This window comes from Equus caballus, chromosome 28 (genome assembly GCF_041296265.1).
Source record: "Equus caballus isolate H_3958 breed thoroughbred chromosome 28, TB-T2T, whole genome shotgun sequence".
Classification (NCBI taxonomy): Eukaryota; Metazoa; Chordata; class Mammalia; order Perissodactyla; family Equidae; genus Equus; species Equus caballus.
Genome location: NC_091711.1, coordinates 83,549 through 97,098, shown reverse-complemented (window position 1 = coordinate 97,098; position 13,550 = coordinate 83,549).

Genomic DNA, 13,550 nt, shown 5'->3' with positions numbered 1-13,550 from the left:
TGTGCAGAGCGAGTTGTTTCTTAGCTTCCCAAAGAGCTGGAAGCAAGATGCTCTGGGTCCCAACTCGCCCTTTGGAAAGAAGCCTGCACGTTGTGCCTTTGAGCTCTAGGGCCATGTGGCACACCCAGAGCAGAAGTTCTACTTCAGCCAGATCAGGGCTGCAAAGAAACTGCGTTTCACAGGCCTTTGGAAGAGATGTTCCCGGTAGGCTGTAAGAGCACTGTGCAGAGCGAGTTGTTTCTTAGCTGTCGAAAGAGCTGGTAGCTGGACCTGAGGGACTTGTCTACCCTTGTGGAAACAAGGCAGGAGTTTGTGCCTTGCAGCTCTAGCGCCAAGTAGGACCCGGCAGAGCAGAAGTTCTACTTCAGCCACATCAGGGCTGGGAAGGAACTGCGTTTCACAGGCCTTTGTAAGACTCGTTCCCTGTAGGCTGTAAAACACCAGTGCAGAGCAAGTTGTTTCTTAGCTGCCCAAAGAGGTGGAAGCCCCACGCTGTGGGGCCTGTCTGCCCTTGAGGAGTCAAGGCAGGACTTTGAGCCTTGCAACTCTAGGCCGATGTAGGACACGGCATAGCAGCAGTTCTACCTCAGCGAGATAAGGCCTGCAAAGAAACTGCATTTCTCAGGCCTTTGGAAGAGATGTTCCCGGTAGGCTGTAAGAGCACTGTGCAGAGCGAGTTGTTTCTTAGCTTCCCAAAGAGCTGGAAGCAAGATGCTGTGGGGCCCAACTCGCCCTTTGGAAAGTAGCCTGCACGTTGCGCCTTTCAGCTCTAGGGCAAAGTAGCACACGGAGAGCAGAAGTCCTACTTCACCCAGATCAGGCCTGCAAAGAAACTGCGTTTCACAGGCCTTTGGAAGAGATGTTCCCCGTAGGCTGTAAGAGCACTGTGCAGAGCGAGTGGTTTCTTAGCTTGCCAAAGAGCTGGAAGCAAGATGCTGTGGGACCCAACTCACCCTTTGGAAAGAAGCCTGCACGTTGTGCCTTTCAGCTCTAGGGCAAAGTAGCACACCCAGAGCAGAAGTTCTACTTCAGCCAGATCAGGCCTGCAAAGAAACTGCGTTTCACAAGCCTTTGGAAGAGATGTTCCCGGTAGGCTGTAAGAGCACTGTGCAGAGCGAGTTCTTTCTTCGCTTCCCAAAGAGCTGGAAGCAAGATGCTCTGAGGCCCAACTCGCCCTTTGGAAAGAAGCCTGCACGTTTTGCCTTTCAGCTATAGGGAAATGTGGCACACCCAGAGCAGAAGTTCTACTTCAGCCAGATCAGGCCTGCAAAGAAACTGCGTTTCACAGGCCTTTGTAAGTCATGTTCCCGGTAGGCTGTAAAAGCACTGTGCAGAGCGAGTTGTTTCTTAGCTTCCCAAAGAGCTGGAAGCAAGATGCTCTGGGTCCCAACTCGCCCTTTGGAAAGAAGCCTGCACGTTGTGCCTTTCAGCTCTAGGTCAATGTGGCACACCCAGAGCAGAAGTTCTACTTCAGCCTGATCAGGGCTGGGAAGAAACTGCGTTTCACAGTCCTTTGTAAGACATGTTCCCGGTAGGCTGTAAAACACCAGTGCAGTGCTAGTTGTTTCTTAGCTGCCCAAAGAGGTGGAAGCCCCACGCTGTGGGGCCTGTCTGCCCTTGAGGAGTCAAGGCAGGACTTTGAGCCTTGCAACTCTAGGCCGATGTAGGACACGGCATAGCAGCAGTTCTACCTCAGTGAGATAAGGCCTGCAAAGAAACTGCATTTCTCAGGCCTTTGCAAGAGATGCTCCCAGTTGGCTGTAAGAGAGGTCTGCAGAGCCAGTTGTTTCTTAGCTTCCCAAAGAGCTGGAAGCAAGATGCTGTGGGGACCAACACGCCCTTTGGAAAGTAGCCTGCATGTTGCGCCTTTCAGCTCTAGGGCAAAGTAGCACACGGAGAGCAGAAGTCCTACTTCAGCCAGATCAGGCCTGCAAAGAAACTGCGTTTCACAGGCCTTTGGAAGAGAGGTTCCCCGTAGGCTGAAAGAGCACTGTGCAGAGCGAGTGGTTTCTTAGCTTCCCAAAGAGCTGGAAGCAAGATGCTGTGGGGCCCAACTCACCCTTTGGAAAGAAGCCTGCACGTTGTGCCTTTCAGCTCTAGGCTGTAAGAGCACTGTGCAGAGCGAGTTGTTTCGTAGGTTCCCAAAGAGCTGGAAGCAAGATGCTGTGGGGCCCAACTCGCCCTTTGGAAAGAAGCCTGCACGTTGTGCCTTTCAGCTCTAGGGCAAAGTGGCACACCCAGAGCAGAAGTCCTACTTCAGCCAGATAAGGCCTGCAAAGAAACTGCGTTTCACAGGCCTTTGGAAGAGATGTTCCCGGTAGGCTGTAAGAGCACTGTGCAGAGCGAGTTGTTTCTTAGCTGCCGAAAGAGCTGGAATCTGGACCTGAGGGACTTGTCTACCCTTGTGGAAAGAAGGCAAGACTTTGTGCCTTGCAGCTCCAGCGCCATGTAGGACCCGGCAGAGCAGAAGTTCTACTTCTGCCAGATCAGGGCTGGGAAGAAACTGCGTTTCACAGGCCTTTGCAAGAGATGTTCCCGGTAGGCTGTAAGAGCACTGTGCAGAGCGAGTTCTTTCTTCGCTTCCCAAAGAGCTGGAAGCAAGATGCTGTGGGGCCCAACTCGCCCTTTGGAAAGAAGCCTGCACGTTGTGCCTTTCAGCTCTGGGGCAAAGTAGCACACCCAGAGCAGAAGTCCTACTTCAGCCAGGTCAGGCCTGCAAAGAAACTGCGTTTCACAGGCCTTTGGAAGAGATGTTCCCGGTAGGCTGTAAGAGCACTGTGCAGAGCGAGTTGTTTCTTAGGTTCACAAAGAGCTGGAAGCAAGATGCTGTGCGGCCCAACTCGCCCTTTGGAAAGAAGCCTGCACGTTGTGCCTTTCAGCTCTAGGGCAAAGTAGCACACCCAGAGCAGAAGTCCTACTTCAGCCAGATCAGGCCTGCAAAGAAACTGCGTTACACAGGCCTTTGGAAGAGAGGTTCGCGGTAGGCTGTAAGAGCACTGTGCAGAGCGAGTTGTTTCTTAGCTTCCCAAAGAGCTGGAAGCAAGATGCTGTGGTTCCCAACTCGCCCTTTGGAAAGAAGCCTGCACGTTGTGCCTTTCAGCTCTAGGGCAAAGTAGCACACCCAGAGCAGAAGTCCTACTTCAGCCAGATCAGGCCTGCAAAGAAACTGCGTTTCACAGGCCTTTGGAAGAGATGTTCCCGGTAGGCTGTAAGAGCACTGTGCAGAGCGAGTTGTTTCTTAGCTGCCGAAAGAGCTGGAATCTGGACCTGAGGGACTTGTCTACCCTTGTGGAAACAAGGCAAGACTTTGTGCCTTGCAGCTCCAGCTCCATGTAGGACCCGGCAGAGCAGAAGTTCTACTTCAGCCAGATCCGGGCTGGGAAGAAACTGCGTTTCACAGGCCTTTGTAAGACTCGTTCCCTGTTGGCTGTAAAACACCAGTGCAGAGCTAGTTGTTTCTTAGCTGCCCAAAGAGGTGGAAGCCCCACGCTGTGGGGCCTGTCTGCCCTTGAGGAGTCAAGGCAGGACTCTGAGCCTTGCAACTCTAGGCCGATGTAGGACACGGCATAGCAGCAGTTCTACCTCAGTGAGATAAGGCCTGCAAAGAAACTGCATTTCTCAGGCCTTTGCAAGAGATGCTCCCAGTTGGCTGTAAGAGAGGTCTGCAGAGCCAGTTGTTTCTTAGCTTCCCAAAGAGCTGGAAGGAAGATGCTGTGGGGCCCAACTCGCCCTTTGGAAAGAAGCCTGCGGATTGTGCCTTTCAGCTCCAGGGCAACATAGCACACCCAGAGCAGAAGTTCTACCTCAGCCAGATCAGGCCTGCAAAGAAACTGCGTTTCACAGGCCTGTGTAAGAGATGTTCCCGGTAGGCTGTAAGAGCACTGTGCAGAGCGAGTTGTTTCTTAGCTGCCGAAAGAGCTGGAAGCTGGACCTGAGGGACTTGTCTACCCTTGTGGAAACAAGGCAGGACTTTGTTCCTTGCAGCTCTAGCGCCATGTAGGACCCGGCAGAGCAGAAGTTCTACTTCAGCCACATCAGGGCTGGGAAGAAACTGTGTTTCACAGGCCTTTGTAAGACTCGTTCCCTGTAGGCTGTAAAACACCAGTGCAGAGCAAGTTGTTTCTTAGCTTCCCAAAGAGCTGGAAGCAAGATGCTGTGGGGACCAACTCGCCCTTAGGAAAGTAGCCTGCATGTTGCGCCTTTCAGCTCTAGGGCAAAGTAGCACACGGAGAGCAGAAGTCCTACTTCAGCCAGATCAGGCCTGCAAAGAAACTGCGTTTCACAGGCCTTTGGAAGAGATGTTCCCCGTAGGCTGTAAGAGCACTGTGCAGAGCGAGTGGTTTCTTAGCTTCCCAAAGAGCTGGAAGCAAGATGCTGTGGGGCCCAACTCACCCTTTGGAAAGAAGCTGGCACGTTGTGCCTTTCAGCTCTAGGGCAAAGTAGCACACCAGAGCAGAAGTCCTACTTCAGCCAGATCAGGCCTGCAAAGAAACTGCATTTCACAGGCCTTTGGAAGAGATGCTCCCGGTAGGCTGTAAGAGCACTGTGCAGAGCGAGTTGTTTCTTAGCTTCCCAAAGTGCTGGAAGCAAGATGCTGTGGGGCCCAACTCGCCCTTTGCAAAGAAGCCTGCACGTTGTGCCTTTCAGCTCTAGGGAAATGTGGCACACCCAGAGCAGAAGTTCTACTTCAGCCTGATCAGGGCTGGGAAGAAACTGCGTTTCACAGTCCTTTGTAAGACATGTTCCCGGTAGGCTGTAAGAGCCCTTTGCAGAGCGAGTTGTTTCTTAGCTGCCGAAAGAGCTGGATGTTGGACCTGAGGGACTTGTCTACCCTTGTGGAATCAAGGCAGGACTTTGCGCCTTGCAGCTCTAGCGCCATGTAGGACCCGGCAGAGCAGAAGTTCTACTTCAGCCACATCAGGGCTGGGAAGAAACTGCGTTTCACAGGCCTTTGTAAGACTCGTTCCCTGTAGGCTGTAAAACACCAGTGCAGAGCAAGTTGTTTCATAGCGGCCTAAAGAGGTGGAAGCCCCACGCTGTGGGGCCTGTCTGCCCATGATGAGTCAAGGCAGGACTTTGAGCCTTGCAACTCTAGGCCGAAGTAGGATATGGCATAGCAGCAGTTCTACCTCAGCGAGATAAGGCCTGCAAAGAAACTGCATTTCTCAGGCCTTTGCAAGAGATGCTCCCAGTTGGCTGTAAGAGAGGTCTGCAGAGCCAGTTGTTTCTTAGCTTCACAAAGAGCTGTAAGCAAGATGCTGTGGGGCCCAACTCGCCCTTTGGAAAGTATCCTGCACGTTGCGCCTTTCAGCTCTAGGGCAAAGTAGCACACCCAGAGCAGAAGTCCTACTTCAGCCAGATCAGGCCTGCAAAGAAACTGCATGTCACAGGCCTTTGGAAGAGATGCTCGCAGTAGGCTGTAAGAGCACTGTGCAGAGCGAGTTGTTTCTTAGCTTCCCAAAGAGCTGGAAGCAAGATGCTGTGGGGCCCAACTCGCCCTTTGGAAAGAAGCCTGCACGTTGTGCCTTTCAGCTCTAGGGCAAAGTAGCACACCCAGAGCAGAAGTCCTACTTCAGCCAGGTCAGGCCTGCAAAGAAACTGCGTTTCACAGGCCTTTGGAAGAGATGTTCCCGGTAGGCTGTAAGAGCACTGTGCAGAGCGATTTGTTTCTTAGCTGCCGAAAGAGCTGGAATCTGGACCTGAGGGACTTGTCTACCCTTGTGGAAAGAAGGCAAGACTTTGTGCCTTGCAGCTCCAGCGCCATGTAGGACCCGGCAGAGCAGAAGTTCTACTTCAGCCAGATCAGGGCTGGGAAGTAACTGCGTTTCACAGGCCTTTGCAAGAGATGTTCCCGGTAGGCTGTAAGAGCACTGTGCAGAGCGAGTTCTTTCTTCGCTTCCCAAAGAGCTGGAAGCAAGATGCTGTGGGGCCCAACTCGCCCTTTGGAAAGAAGCCTGCACGTTGTGCATTTCAGCTCTGGGGCAAAGTAGTACACCCAGAGCAGAAGTCCTACTTCAGCCAGGTCAGGCCTGCAAAGAATCTGCGTTTCACAGGCCTTTGGAAGAGATGTTCCCGGTAGGCTGTAAGAGCACTGTGCAGAGCGAGTTGTTTGTTAGGTTCACAAAGAGCTGGAAGCAAGATGCTGTGGGGCCCACCTCGCCCTTTGGAAAGAAGCCTGCACGTTGTGCCTTTCAGCTCTAGGGCAAAGTAGCACACCTAGAGCAGAAGTCCTACTTCAGCCAGATCAGGCCTGCAAAGAAACTGCGTTTCACAGGCCTTTGGAAGAGAGGTTCCCGGTAGGCTGTAAGAGCACTGTGCAGAGCGAGTTGTTTCTTAGCTTCCCAAAGAGCTGGAAGCAAGATGCTGTGGGGCCCAACTCGCCCTTTGGCAAGAAGCCTGCACGTTGTGCCTTTCAGCTCTAGGGCAAAGTAGCACACGGAGAGCAGAAGTCCTACTTCAGCCAGATCAGGCCTGCAAAGAAACTGCGTTTCACAGGCCTTTGGAAGAGATGTTCCCCGTAGGCTGTAAGAGCACTGTGCAGAGCGAGTTGTTTCTTAGGTTCACAAAGAGCTGGAAGCAAGATGCTGTGGGGCCCACCTCGCCCTTTGGAAAGAAGCCTGCACGTTGTGCCTTTCAGCTCTAGGGCAAAGTAGCACACCCAGAGCAGAAGTCCTACTTCAGCCAGATCAGGCCTGCAAAGAAACTGCGTTTCACAGGCCTTTGGAAGAGAGGTTCCCGGTAGGCTGTAAGAGCACTGTGCAGAGCGAGTTGTTTCTTAGCTTCCCAAAGAGCTGGAAGCAAGATGCTGTGGGGCCCAACTCGCCCTTTGGCAAGAAGCCTGCACGTTGTGCCTTTCAGCTCTAGGGCAAAGTAGCACACCCAGAGCAGAAGTCCTACTTCAGCCAGATCAGGCCTGCAAAGGAACTGCGTTTCACAGGCCTTTGTAAGAGATGTTCCCGGTAGGCTGTAAGAGCACTGTGCAGAGCGAGTTGTTTCTTAGCTGCCGAAAGAGCTGGAATCTGGACCTGAGGGACTTGTCTACCCTTGTGGAAACAAGGCCAGACTTTGTGCCTTGCAGCTCCAGCGCCATGTAGGACCTGGCAGAGCAGAAGTTCTACTTCAGCCAGATCAGGGCTGGGAAGAAACTGGGTTTCACAGGCCTTTGCAAGAGATGTTCCCGGTAGGCTGTAAGAGCACTGTGCAGAGCGAGTTCTTTCTTCGCTTCCCAAAGAGCTGGAAGCAAGCTGCTCTGAGGCCCAACTCGCCCTTTGGAAAGAAGCCTGCACGTTGTGCCTTTCAGCTCTAGGGGAATGTGGCACACCCAGAGCAGAAGTTCTACTTCAGCCAGATCAGGCCTGCAAAGAAACTGCGTTTCACAGGCCTTTGTAAGTCATGTTCCGGGTAGGCTGTAAAAGCACTGTGCAGAGCGAGTTGTTTCTTAGCTTCCCAAAGAGCTGGAAGCAAGATGCTCTGGGTCCCAACTCGCCCTTTGGAAAGAAGCCTGCACGTGGTGCCTTTGAGCTCTAGGTCAATGTGGCACACCCAGAGCAGAAGTTCTACTTCAGCCTGATCAGGGCTGGGAAGAAACTGCGTTTCACAGTCCTTTGTAAGACATGTTCCCGGTAGGCTGTAAGAGCCCTATGCAGAGCGAGTTGTTTCTTAGCTGCCGAAAGAGCTGGATGTTGGACCTGAGGGACTTGTCTACCCTTGTGGAATCAAGGCAGGACTTTGCGCCTTGCAGCTCTAGCGCCATGTAGGACCCGGCAGAGCAGAAGTTCTACTTCAGCCACATCAGGGCTGGGAAGAAACTGCGTTTCACAGGCCTTTGTAAGACTCGTTCCCTGTAGGCTGTAAAACACCAGTGCAGAGCAAGTTGTTTCATAGAGGCCTAAAGAGGTGGAAGCCCCAAGCTGTGGGGCCTGTCTGCCCTTGAGTAGTCAAGGCAGGACTTTGAGCCTTGCAACTCTAGGCCGATGTAGGACACGGCATAGCAGCAGTTCTACCTCAGCGAGATAAGGCCTGCAAAGAAACTGCATTTCTCAGGCCTTTGCAAGAGATGCTCCCAGTTGGCTGTAAGAGAGGTCTGCAGAGCCAGTTGTTTCTTAGCTTCACAAAGAGCTGTAAGCAAGATGCTGTGGGGCCCAACTCGCCCTTTGGAAAGTATCCTGCACGTTGCGCCTTTCAGCTCTAGGGCAAAGTAGCACACCCAGAGCAGAAGTCCTACTTCAGCCAGATGAGGCCTGCAAAGAAACTGCATGTCACAGGCCTTTGGAAGAGATGCTCGCAGTAGGCTGTAAGAGCACTGTGCAGAGCGAGTTGTTTCTTAGCTTCCCAAAGAGCTGGAAGCAAGATGCTATGGGGCCCAACTCGCCCTTTGGAAAGAAGCCTGCACGTTGTGCCTTTCAGCTCTAGGGCAAAGTAGCACACCCAGAGCAGAAGTCCTACTTCAGCCAGATCAGGCCTGCAAGGAAACTGCGTTTCACAGGCCTTTGGAAGAGATGTTCCCGGTAGGCTGTAAGAGCACTGTGCAGAGCGAGTTGTTTCTTAGCTTCCCAAAGAGCTGGAAGCAAGATGCTTTGGGGCCCAACTCGCCCTTTGGAAAGAAGCCTGCACGTTGTGCCTTTCAGCTCTAGGGCAAAGTGGCACACCCAGAGCAGAAGTCCTACTTCAGCCAGATCAGGCCTGCAAAGAAACTGCGTTTCACAGGCCTTTGGAACAGAGGTTGCCGGTAGGCTGTAAGAGCACTGTGCAGAGCGAGTTGTTTCTTAGCTTCCCAAAGAGCTGGAAGCAAGATGCTGTGGGGCCCAACTCGCCCTTTGGAAAGAAGCCTGCACGTTGTGCCTTTCAGCTCTAGGGCAAAGTAGCACACCCAGAGCAGAAGTCCTACTTCAGCCAGATCAGGCCTGCAAAGGAACTGCGTTTCACAGGCCTTTGGAAGAGATGTTCCCGGTAGGCTGTAAGAGCACTGTGCAGAGCAAGTTGTTTCTTAGCTGCCGAAAGAGCTGGAATCTGGACCTGAGGGACTTGTCTACCCTTGTGGAAAGAAGGCAAGTCTTTGTGCCTTGCAGCTCCAGCGCCATGTAGGACCCGGCAGAGCAGAAGTTCTACTTCAGCCAGATCAGGGCTGGGAAGAAACTGGGTTTCACAGGCCTTTGCAAGAGATGTTCCCGGTAGGCTGTAAGAGCACTGTGCAGAGCGAGTTCTTTCTTCGCTTCCCAAAGAGCTGGAAGCAAGATGCTCTGAGGCCCAACTCGCCCTTTGGAAAGAAGCCTGCACGTTGTGCCTTTCAGCTCTAGGGAAATGTGGCACACCCAGAGCAGAAGTTCTACTTCAGCCAGATCAGGCCTGCAAAGAAACTGCGCTTCACAGGCCTTTGTAAGTCATGTTCCCGGTAGGCTGTAAAAGCACTGTGCAGAGCGAGTTGTTTCTTAGCTTCCCAAAGAGCTGGAAGCAAGATGCTCTGGGTCCCAACTCGCCCTTTGGAAAGAAGCCTGCACGTGGTGCCTTTGAGCTCTAGGTCAATGTGGCACACCCAGAGCAGAAGTTCTACTTCAGCCTGATCAGGGCTGGGAAGAAACTGCGTTTCACAGTCCTTTGTAAGACATGTTCCCGGTAGGCTGTAAGAGCCCTATGCAGAGCGAGTTGTTTCTTAGCTGCCGAAAGAGCTGGATGTTGGACCTGAGGGACTTGTCTACCCTTGTGGAATCAAGGCAGGACTTTGCGCCTTGCAGCTCTAGCGCCATGTAGGACCCGGCAGAGCAGAAGTTCTACTTCAGCCACATCAGGGCTGGGAAGAAACTGCGTTTCACAGGCCTTTGTAAGACTCGTTCCCTGTAGGCTGTAAAACACCAGTGCAGAGCAAGTTGTTTCATAGAGGCCTAAAGAGGTGGAAGCCCCAAGCTGTGGGGCCTGTCTGCCCTTGAGTAGTCAAGGCAGGACTTTGAGCCTTGCAACTCTAGGCCGATGTAGGACACGGCATAGCAGCAGTTCTACCTCAGCGAGATAAGGCCTGCAAAGAAACTGCATTTCTCAGGCCTTTGCAAGAGATGCTCCCAGTTGGCTGTAAGAGAGGTCTGCAGAGCCAGTTGTTTCTTAGCTTCACAAAGAGCTGTAAGCAAGATGCTGTGGGGCCCAACTCGCCCTTTGGAAAGTATCCTGCACGTTGCGCCTTTCAGCTCTAGGGCAAAGTAGCACACCCAGAGCAGAAGTCCTACTTCAGCCAGATCAGGCCTGCAAAGAAACTGCATGTCACAGGCCTTTGGAAGAGATGCTCGCAGTAGGCTGTAAGAGCACTGTGCAGAGCGAGTTGTTTCTTAGCTTCCCAAAGAGCTGGAAGCAAGATGCTATGGGGCCCAACTCGCCCTTTGGAAAGAAGCCTGCACGTTGTGCCTTTCAGCTCTAGGGCAAAGTAGCACACCCAGAGCAGAAGTCCTACTTCAGCCAGATCAGGCCTGCAAGGAAACTGCGTTTCACAGGCCTTTGGAAGAGATGTTCCCGGTAGGCTGTAAGAGCACTGTGCAGAGCGAGTTGTTTCTTAGCTTCCCAAAGAGCTGGAAGCAAGATGCTTTGGGGCCCAACTCGCCCTTTGGAAAGAAGCCTGCACGTTGTGCCTTTCAGCTCTAGGGCAAAGTGGCACACCCAGAGCAGAAGTCCTACTTCAGCCAGATCAGGCCTGCAAAGAAACTGCGTTTCACAGGCCTTTGGAACAGAGGTTGCCGGTAGGCTGTAAGAGCACTGTGAAGAGCGAGTTGTTTCTTAGCTTCCCAAAGAGCTGGAAGCAAGATGCTGTGGGGCCCAACTCGCCCTTTGGAAAGAAGCCTGCACGTTGTGCCTTTCAGCTCTAGGGCAAAGTAGCACACCCAGAGCAGAAGTCCTACTTCAGCCAGATCAGGCCTGCAAAGGAACTGCGTTTCACAGGCCTTTGGAAGAGATGTTCCCGGTAGGCTGTAAGAGCACTGTGCAGAGCAAGTTGTTTCTTAGCTGCCGAAAGAGCTGGAATCTGGACCTGAGGGACTTGTCTACCCTTGTGGAAAGAAGGCAAGTCTTTGTGCCTTGCAGCTCCAGCGCCATGTAGGACCCGGCAGAGCAGAAGTTCTACTTCTGCCAGATCAGGGCTGGGAAGAAACTGCGTTTCACAGGCCTTTGCAAGAGATGTTCCCGGTAGGCTGTAAGAGCACTGTGCAGAGCGAGTTCTTTCTTCGCTTCCCAAAGAGCTGGAAGCAAGATGCTGTGGGGCCCAACTCGCCCTTTGGAAAGAAGCCTGCACGTTGTGCCTTTCAGCTCTGGGGCAAAGTAGCACACCCAGAGCAGAAGTCCTACTTCAGCCAGGTCAGGCCTGCAAAGAAACAGCGTTTCACAGGCCTTTGGAAGAGATGTTCCCGGTAGGCTGTAAGAGCACTGTGCAGAGCGAGTTGTTTCTTAGGTTCACAAAGAGCTGGAAGCAAGATGCTGTGGGGCCCAACTCGCCCTTTGGAAAGAAGCCTGCACGTTGTGCCTTTCAGCTCTAGGGCAAAGTAGCACACCCAGAGCAGAAGTCCTACTTCAGCCGGATCAGGCCTGCAAAGAAACTGCGTTTCACAGGCCTTTGGAAGAGAGGTTCCCGGTAGGCTGTAAGAGCACTGTGCAGAGCGAGTTGTTTCTTAGCTTCCCAAAGAGCTGGAAGCAAGATGCTGTGGGGCCCAACTCGCCCTTTGGCAAGAAGCCTGCACGTTGTGCCTTTCAGCTCTAGGGCAAAGTAGCACACCCAGAGCAGAAGTCCTACTTCAGCCAGATCAGGCCTGCAAAGGAACTGCGTTTCACAGGCCTTTGGAAGAGATGTTCCCGGTAGGCTGTAAGAGCACTGTGCAGAGCGAGTTGTTTCTTAGCTGCCGAAAGAGCTGGAATCTGGACCTGAGGGACTTGTCTACCCTTGTGGAAACAAGGCAAGACTTTGTGCCTTGCAGCTCCAGCGCCATGTAGGACCCGGCAGAGCAGAAGTTCTACTTCAGCCAGATCAGGGCTGGGAAGAAACTGCGTTTCACAGGCCTTTGCAAGAGATGTTCCCGGTAGGCTGTAAGAGCACTGTGCAGAGCGAGTTCTTTCTTCGCTTCCCAAAGAGCTGGAAGCAAGATGCTCTGAGGCCCAACTCGCCCTTTGGAAAGAAGCCTGCACGTTGTGCCTTTCAGCTCTAGCGAAATGTGGCACACCCAGAGCAGAAGTTCTACTTCAGCCAGATCAGGCCTGCAAAGAAACTGCGTTTCACAGGCCTTTGTAAGTCATGTTCCCGGTAGGCTGTAAAAGCACTGTGCAGAGCGAGTTGTTTCTTAGCTTCCCAAAGAGCTGGAAGCAAGATGCTCTGGGTCCCAACTCGCCCTTTGGAAAGAAGCCTGCACGTTGTGCCTTTGAGCTCTAGGGCCATGTGGCACACCCAGAGCAGAAGTTCTACTTCAGCCAGATCAGGGCTGCAAAGAAACTGCGTTTCACAGGCCTTTGGAAGAGATGTTCCCGGTAGGCTGTAAGAGCACTGTGCAGAGCGAGTTGTTTCTTAGCTGTCGAAAGAGCTCGTAGCTGGACCTGAGGGACTTGTCTACCCTTGTGGAAACAAGGCAGGAGTTTGTGCCTTGCAGCTCTAGCGCCAAGTAGGACCCGGCAGAGCAGAAGTTCTACTTCAGCCACATCAGGGCTGGGAAGGAACTGCGTTTCACAGGCCTTTGTAAGACTCGTTCCCTGTAGGCTGTAAAACACCAGTGCAGAGCAAGTTGTTTCTTAGCTGCCCAAAGAGGTGGAAGCCCCACGCTGTGGGGCCTGTCTGCCCTTGAGGAGTCAAGGCAGGACTTTGAGCCTTGCAACTCTAGGCCGATGTAGGACACGGCATAGCAGCAGTTCTACCTCAGCGAGATAAGGCCTGCAAAGAAACTGCATTTCTCAGGCCTTTGGAAGAGATGTTCCCGGTAGGCTGTAAGAGCACTGTGCAGAGCGAGTTGTTTCTTAGCTTCCCAAAGAGCTGGAAGCAAGATGCTGTGGGGCCCAACTCGCCCTTTGGAAAGTAGCCTGCACGTTGCGCCTTTCAGCTCTAGGGCAAAGTAGCACACGGAGAGCAGAAGTCCTACTTCACCCAGATCAGGCCTGCAAAGAAACTGCGTTTCACAGGCCTTTGGAAGAGATGTTCCCCGTAGGCTGTAAGAGCACTGTGCAGAGCGAGTGGTTTCTTAGCTTGCCAAAGAGCTGGAAGCAAGATGCTGTGGGGCCCAACTCACCCTTTGGAAAGAAGCCTGCACGTTGTGCCTTTCAGCTCTAGGGCAAAGTAGCACACCCAGAGCAGAAGTTCTACTTCAGCCAGATCAGGCCTGCAAAGAAACTGCGTTTCACAAGCCTTTGGAAGAGATGTTCCCGGTAGGCTGTAAGAGCACTGTGCAGAGCGAGTTCTTTCTTCGCTTCCCAAAGAGCTGGAAGCAAGATGCTCTGAGGCCCAACTCGCCCTTTGGAAAGAAGCCTGCACGTTTTGCCTTTCAGCTATAGGGAAATGTGGCACACCCAGAGCAGAAGTTCTACTTCAGCCAGATCAGGCCTGC